Source organism: Meleagris gallopavo, chromosome 1 (assembly GCF_000146605.3).
Source record: "Meleagris gallopavo isolate NT-WF06-2002-E0010 breed Aviagen turkey brand Nicholas breeding stock chromosome 1, Turkey_5.1, whole genome shotgun sequence".
In the NCBI taxonomy this organism is placed as follows: domain Eukaryota; kingdom Metazoa; phylum Chordata; class Aves; order Galliformes; family Phasianidae; genus Meleagris; species Meleagris gallopavo.
This window is the reverse complement of record NC_015011.2, coordinates 24,797,525-24,806,010: the sequence shown is the minus strand read 5'-3', so window position 1 is coordinate 24,806,010 and position 8,486 is coordinate 24,797,525.

The window sequence follows — 8,486 nt, the reverse complement described above, 5'->3', positions numbered from 1 at the left end:
GTCTACAAGGCAGTAATAATAGGGAATGATGTTGTCAGTCATCTTAAAGTCATCAGTCGGCTTCTGCCATCTCCATTCCACCTCTTCTAGGGGTTTAGGAGACAACAGTCTGCCATAAGATTGTTCTAACAAGCACCTTCTTGGAAATTATTTTAAAATAAGAACTGAAATAGAAAAACAAATAAACAAACAATAAAAATCAAACAAATAGGAATAAGTTGCATGATACTGTATATTTAGCTGTTGGACACCCCACTCTGGTGTCCTTTCTTTCTGTTATTTGATTTTTTCTTTTTTCCGCATTTCACGTTTCATTATTATTACGTTAAGTAGGCAAATAAAATCCCTTTTTTTATATTTGAAGAAGCATCTTTTTGCAGGTTTCTAAAAAGCCTTTACTTTGATCTCTGTTAAAGGTGCAATTATTTTTGTTTGCTCTTGTATTCCAGCAAATGATGCTGCCAAAAAAACACAAAACACTGACTGTTTCAGTTTAAATGAATATTTGCAAGTAGAAGTTGGATAAGCTTAGAGCATTTGAGCTGAGCTATAAAAATCAATTTAAAAGCAGGCAAGGCATTGACCTTGATATATTTCATAATAAGCTCTCCCTGCTTAAATTCCAAGTTGCTCTGAAAAAAAAACACAGTTTTAGAAGCGGGATGCAGCAAATAACACATGCACGTCCAAACACACACAAACGTGGCATGCACACACACAGTCACTCACACGCACAGAAAACAGGAGTCACTGTTGTCATCGTTGTGAAATCAATATCGGACAGATTAATTCTGTCCTTTCATCCCAGCTCTGCTCTTTCAGGAAAGCTCCTCAGCACAGCAGTACAACTCTGCAAGATCCTTCACAATAGATTTTTTTTCTCTGCTAAGCATTACTCGGTGTGCAGCAAGCTCAACACCCTTTCCAACTTTTCTCTAGGGACAGCTACTACAAAGGGGCTGTCTTTTCTAAGATATGTCAAGGCCTGAAAATCCACTAACTGGTGAGTGTACAATTCTGACCTGACTGAAGCAGCAGTGGCCTGCAGCCTTGTAGAGAGCTCTGAGCTGTACACTGGCTTTGCTCTGCAGCTAACACATCACGAAGGGTAATGATTCCAATTAAACACATTTAGTTACTCTTTAAATAGCAAAGAATCCAAAGAAAGATAGGTTTGTCTTTATTGAAATGTGTGATTTATTCATTTATAAATCAAGTAAACAACCAGAATAATTTAAGAATACCAGAAAACAGAAGATAAATTTAGGATGTTGCTTTACAGTTGGGTGAAGGTTTTTTAAGAAAAATATTAGCATGTAGCAGAAAAGAAACCCTTGGAACACAGGAAATACTTAAGATGAATCAACCTTGCTATTATGCATATCACTACTGCACAATAGGCAGCTTCTATACATACTATGTATTTTTAAAATTTCAAAGTTCATGAAGTGTAATGCAATGGTTGATATTTATAATATTTGTCTATATATATTACCAGAATTTGGAAGGTAGTTACTACAGCCAATATTTCATTTCTAACAATACACCTGATTCTAAAAGTATGTGCTTTTCAATATATATGTATGGTTTATATATAGTGGGAGAGACCTATGTCACTGTCAAGGGCAGAGCAGAAATGTGGATTGAATGGTGAAATGATATAAGCCCCTCATGTGTCATCTTCCTAGGAATAATCTCTCAGCATGACAAGCCTGTGCATTCAGAACTGTTTTGGAAGTTGCCATTGTACAGGAATGTGGAGATTACTTTGATGCTGAACTTCTGATAGACAAATAAGGGGAAGGCAGGTTTGGGTCAGATAACCCGTTTACAGTCTGATATGTATTCAAGCTGTACATCTCTCTGAGCCTGCAAAGCTGATCTGGAAATTCTCTGGGAACAAACTTTTCCATTGTCTCCCACACTCCCACTTTCAATGCCAAATACAACCTGCAATTTTGGAGGTGTGTGAAAACAAGTAGTAAGTGGGGAAAAAATTTAACTGTATCCTTTCACAATTCAAGGAGAAATGTGAGGTTTGATTCTCTGTCAAGTTTGCTCAGATTTACTCCCAAATAATTCACCTACTCCGATAGTGAAGCCTTTCAGAATAAAAAGATAAGCAGAAGAAACCAGAGAGGACAATGTTCACAACCAGGCTGTGTACCCTGTTGGAGCAAGACTAAATTGCCATCAGGAATAGGAGTAAAATGAGTCTCTGTAATGATTCTTTGAAATCAAACCAGATTTAGTATAGCATATGAATGTGGTTTATTAAGCGAAACTCTGTAAGGTGAGTGCTCTAAAGTAAATTTCCAGTCTGTTTTTTCAGCTGGATAATCTATTGCATTTAGCTTTTCCCACTTCAACAAGCGCTTGTTATAACTTCTCCTTTTGTGTCCAAGTGTTAAGATGATGGGCAGTATTTGCTGATTCAAGCTTATCTAAACTTTTAACAGGAAAATCTTGCATAAACTCAGTCTGTTTGAGACAGCAATCTTTGTAACTGCCTAAATATGAGGAATAGTTTCACAGTAACAAACAAGCACAAGTAGTTTAATGGATTCTCTGAAGAAAAAGAAGAGAAGCCTTCTGTATTAACACATTCATACCCACTTTTTAAAACAGTTTGAAATCATTTTAATGATCTCCTTAATCCATTCTGAGCTTATATCTCTGGAATTAATGGAAAGAATGGAATTAAGGGAAAGAATGGAATGCTCCAAAGTATGAGCTCCTTGCTAACTGATGGAGTAGAAATGTGCTTGTTGCATTTCTCCTGTTGGCTCTGGAAAATCTGATCATGGCCTTCACCATCACACTTACTAGCATTTTTCCACTATTTTCTTATTTATAAAATAGTCGCACTTGTGTTATTACAATAATTATTCCAGAGCAGTCTCTGTGATAGATTCAGGTGTCTCATTGTGTAACTGAGTAGGGGACCATCACTGAAACAGGGAGCCAAGGTAAGTTATCCAGCATGTCCCATTTTCCTTTTCCTCCTTCTCTTCCATAATCTGATGTGTTGACCTCACTTTTGCTGATTTTTGAATGCTGAAGAGAGATCACTCCATTTTTATTTTTTTTACCACATGAAAAAAAAGGGAGCAAATGGACAGAGGAAGCAAAAGAATAGGAAAACCAATTAATATGAAAAATACAAAGTGTATATACAGGTTAGAAAACAGTCCTTTTATGAAGGTCAGTATTTTCTGAGATCCTCTGTTATCCCTAGATAATATGCTCCTAAGATAATTGGTCCTTCAGCAAACATCCTCATGGGAGGGGAAAAAAAAAGGGATAGAGGACACAAGTGCTGAATTCGGTAGAATATGGAGACGGAGTTCTTTTTCTAGTGTTGAAAGAAAAAAGAATAAATTAGAACAACTCTTAATGTATTTCCTATAGCTTTGAAGTTTTAATATGAAGTTATTGTACATAGTAAGAAAGCAAGTTTTCCCCATGGATATTAGCTAATTGCCCCAGGGGCAGAATGGGTGGCAAGAGAAGATGTATTAAAAACCTATCTTAAAAAAATATATCTTAAGAGACTTTTCATCTTCCAAAATGTTTTTAGGTTCATTTGTACTGCAAGCTTTAATTCTTGAAATCATCAACACGGAATACAGAAAATATGACTACTGTGTTTGTATTTCAGGACCATGTTTTTGGTGCATCCTTCATATTTTCTCCAGTGACAACACATGGCTGATACTCAACCCTGCAAGAAAACAAAGATGAAGGAAACAGCTGGTTTCATCTATCTGTGCCATCAGAACTAAATGAATAATTTGAAATGAATAATTTAGTTTTAAAGTGTCATTTTTAAAATCTTACTGATTTATATGTGAAACTACACGTCTCCTAATTAGGAAATAGTTACTAAAATCAATAAATATGTTGCTGATACACTCCACCCTAGAAGTGCATATAATGAAGTCAGATACTCCTTTCTTCACTGACATGAACTGCTTTTCCCAGGTGCCAGTCTGTGCAGTTTGATCTGCTTACCACCTCAGCATAGTAGACGTATTGACAGCTGTTTTCACAACTGCTCGAAGTTGGACTATCCTGGGGGCTGCATTAAATTGCACCAGGAATGAAAGCTAGATTGAAAAACAAAACAAAATAAAACAAAACAAAATCAGCAACAACAAAAAACAACAAACCAAACCAACTAAAAACAAAACAAAACCAACTTCAAAAAATCAACTACACTAGATTTGATTTAGATACAAAGATCAGTGAAAAGACTATCACTTTCTCCTCAGTGAAATAACAAGTACATGAGCTGGCTGCAACTCACTTCATTAACCAAATCAATGTGAATTTCAAATTTCAAATATAATATCTGAATATACAATTTTAAATTGGTACTGGTGGAGTTTCAAGCATTTGAATTACAAATTTGCTTTTTGCTAATCCATTCCCTAACAGAGATCAAACACTTGAAAATTCATGAAAAGCAAACATGAAGGGGTCACAAACATGGTCAAATGTTACCTGGCTGTTTAATTCAAACGGATACTCAAAGAAAATGTTTCCAATATTTGTTCAGCCCCTTCTTTCTAGTTAGCTTAAAAAATTAAAGTTAAATGGCAGCCTAATACTATGTGCAAATTAAGAAAAAGAATCAAGGAGACTAGAAGATAGAAATAGGAAGATCATAAAGACAGATTGGCATATCTGGAGTCATACTGGATTTAAACTGAGTTTGTGGACAATCACTGCTGTGTTTTCATTCTGAGAAAAATAACTGTGAAATTTGGAAACAAGTTTGCATTTTGAATATTTCTGTCATTCAACATCACTGTGATCATCAGTTCATTGCTAGAAAAACATATTAATATCCAAGTATGCAGCTACGCATTGAGCCAGTACTCCAAGTTTAGCAATGTTGGTACACATTTCATTTCAGTTCCACTGTTGCCAGTGGTATTGACAGCATAGTCAAACGTGCTGTTACTAAAAAGGAAAGAAGCAATAGGATTCTTGTTCCTAAAGTTCTACGTAGTTACATTATGTATTTTATTTTCTTGCATTACAAAAATCTACAAACACGACCTTCTCATTTCAGTTTTCTCACAAGTTTCCTTTGTCTGAATCTCACTGAAATAGACAAGCTGCCAGTGAGAAAGCTTAGCATCAACCTCTTACAAAGCTGAGAGACGGGAATTACAAAAGGAAGAAGATAGTAGACACAAAAAATAATTTTTCACTTCATCAAATCTTATACTAGAGGGATAATGTATGATACCACTTATCATTGCTATTTCTAAGGAAAAATTTATTTATGTATTATGAGCTGTATTCTCACACAAAAAATGAAAATAAAAACAACAGCAACAGCTTGAACATAGAGAGTAAGGCTTTCCATCTCAGTTCAAGAAATGCTCCTAAGAAAGTTTTCTTTCCAACTTTTCATCCAACAGCAAATTGTTCTTTGCAGATATACAACCTCTCTACCGAGCAAAATGGAGGAACTGGAATGTATCATGCCTTGTGTGCTTTCCTTCAGTCTGCAGAGATCTCAGCTTATATAACCCATCTGCAAATTCTATACAACCCTTGCTGTCTATCACTTAGTCTAGTAAGTATTTCTGTTGAACTTGGTGACTCTCATTCTAGACATTTGCTATAAAGAATTTATGTAAATGTTAAAGATGGATATAAGAGTATCTTTGAGGGAAAAAAAAAAAGAAAAGGAAACACATTTGAGGATTTTTGTCTTTTTTTTGGCCATGTAAGATAATGAAAAAGTATGAAAAGACATGTAGGTGTGATAGATCAATAAGGGTAGCTTGTTCAAAGAATTAAAAATGATGGTTGCTGGATAGTAAAGTTGGAAGGTCCCCCTAGAGATTCTGCAAAAAAAAATTGATAAAGCAAGGAAGGGTTGATTAATTTCTGATAGTCAAATATAGCAGAAAGAGATGTATGAGTCATCACAAGAGAGAAAGTTTCTGGATTGCTTCCTATTTCCTGGTCAATAAGTGAATGTTTCTTCCACCACCCTTCTTGCTAGTGTGGTTTAAAAAAAAAAAAAGTAAAGAAAAAAAGAGAGAAAAAGAGAAAGGGGGGTGGTTTATGAGTAAAGAGTTTAGTTTTGTTCAATAAGGCAGTTACTTCACAAAAGTGGGTGTTTTCCTAAAGGGAAGAGCAGAAAAGTCCTAGGGGCAACAGGATAAGACAAGTGATGACAGTGTTCTGTCACACTGAAAGTTTCATTTGTGTGAGCACTGAGCTGAAGATTACCAGCAAACTGAAGGGTGAGCTGTAGCAGCAGTAGCATTGTTTAATGGGCTACTTACTTTTTACTCTTCTCCTGGCATGAGGATTTCATAACTTACATTCTTCTCTTTCTTTCTCTCTCTTAAACTAATTACAGTAAGAAGAGAAAGAACTGGCCTCAGAGAACTTTATTTTGATTTCTTTCTCTTCAGCACCTTAAGGTCTTGTTCAGCCAAGATCTTACAGATTCTGTGAAGTGCATTTGCTGAGCCAACATGCGTGCTTAATTTTATATTCCTCTTCCTTCTGCCATGGAAGTGATAAATCAAAGACAGGCTAAGGTTCAGAGTAATCATCTGCATAGGTGAACTCTTTATGCTTTGGATGAATGCCAGAAACAGCACAGTTGAACCAAAACTTTGTTGTTTAGAGGTTAGTTTTCCTAAATGAAATCCTATCACAAACTTATAAAGTCCCACAGACATCTAAAATCTAAGTTAGCTGTTATGGCTAAGAGCAGCTTCGTTTTGTTCTGTATTGTAATTTCGCCTCAGGAGAGGACATTTAGAAACCCTTTCTGACTAGTCTGTGATTCTATAGAGGAAGCCTAAACAAGTTTAGACCACGTGCCAGATTTTCAGCTGACTGAAGTCATGAGATGAATTTTCCCTGACAAAAGGCCATTTTCATGCTTCTTTCTGGGTGAGCTGTTGCTTGTGTTTTGTGAGTTGGTGAAAGAAAGAAATCTTATGATTGCCCCAGGGGAATTTTAGATTGGATTTTAGGAAAAATGATTTCATGGCGAGAATGACCAACCACTGGAATGATCTGCCTAGAGAGGTCCTGGTGGTATCTAAGAGGTGTGTGGATGTAGCACTAACAGGCATGGTTTGGCAATAGGACTAGGCAGGACAGGTTGATGGTTGAAACTGATGATCTTGAAGGTCTTTTCCAGCTTATTCTTCCATGACTTGACAAAAGTTGAACCCACTCACTCTAATTGGGAGCTTTCTGTTACAGTCACTGGACATCCTTGTTGCACATCTTCATCATTCTTTTAGGCAGAGTGCCAGACTATTTACAATGCTTTTTTTTTTTTAATATATGTATATTTTTATACTCTATTGCATAGTTTGCACATTAATACTTTTTTTACTGTGTATTTTTTTTGAGAAGTTGAGATGCATCTTGCAAATTCCTATGTGTGCTATCTGTGGGTTGTTTAATGTTTGCTGAAACATGGTAGGAACCAAATTTACAGCAAATGCATCCCAAAGATCTGCAAAGTGATTGCTCTAGGATAAAGTAACTATTTCAGTAAAATATCAATATTTAACAGCTATAAGACATACAGGAATAGTTTATTTGTACTGAGTTACCATAATCTGCTGTATTATTATTATTTTTTTAAGATAGTTAATTGTAACCTACTGATTGCCTTTGTTCCACATAAAGAAATTTAATTATATGTGTAAGATATACATTATTACAATTGCTCAACATTAAGTACATACAATAAAAACAAATCTTTTTCCATTTAGAATATGTAGAAGTGATCTTAGCGAATTTATAGGACCTTAAGGAGGGTAAGAGTGTCATTGAAGTGTTCCTTGACGTGTTGGAAACTTCCTCCATTGTGTCAGCATCTAGCCTCATGAAAAGTATAAAAGACAATGGCTTTGGGTTTTTCAACAGCTTGTTTTGGGCTGGTAGGGGTTGAAGATCCCCACATTCCCAGGACTTCTTCCTAGGAATCTGAGGCAGAGGCGAACTCCTTGGAGCTTGAAAACTTCCAGTGATCCTGAGATGCCATGGAACATGTTCAATTTTCTTAACCAAATCTATGACAGACATAGGTTGCAAACAGTGTTGGTTTTTGTTTTTGTTTTTTTTCCTTTAAGGTTCCTTTCAGATTCTGTTAAGATACCTTTAAGATTCCTTAAGGCTGCATTTCAAATATTTCCATGCATTTTCATTACGGAGCACACATTTTCTCTAGCCTTTGCATGAACTTTGCATGGGAAAGGGGTGATAGCAAGCCTGCCACGACAAGGTACGGGATAGCATAGCTAAGTTAGAGGGACAGGGTGCTAATGCGGGCCCTTAATACTTTGCACCTTATGAAGAATATACTAGGCAGCAAGCTGGTGAGGCTTATCACCAGGGCTTTAAACTAGGTTTGATGGGGGAAGGGAATGTACAGCTGAGGAACATAGGAGGAATTGTTGAATGAGATCCCCTGGGAAACTGTC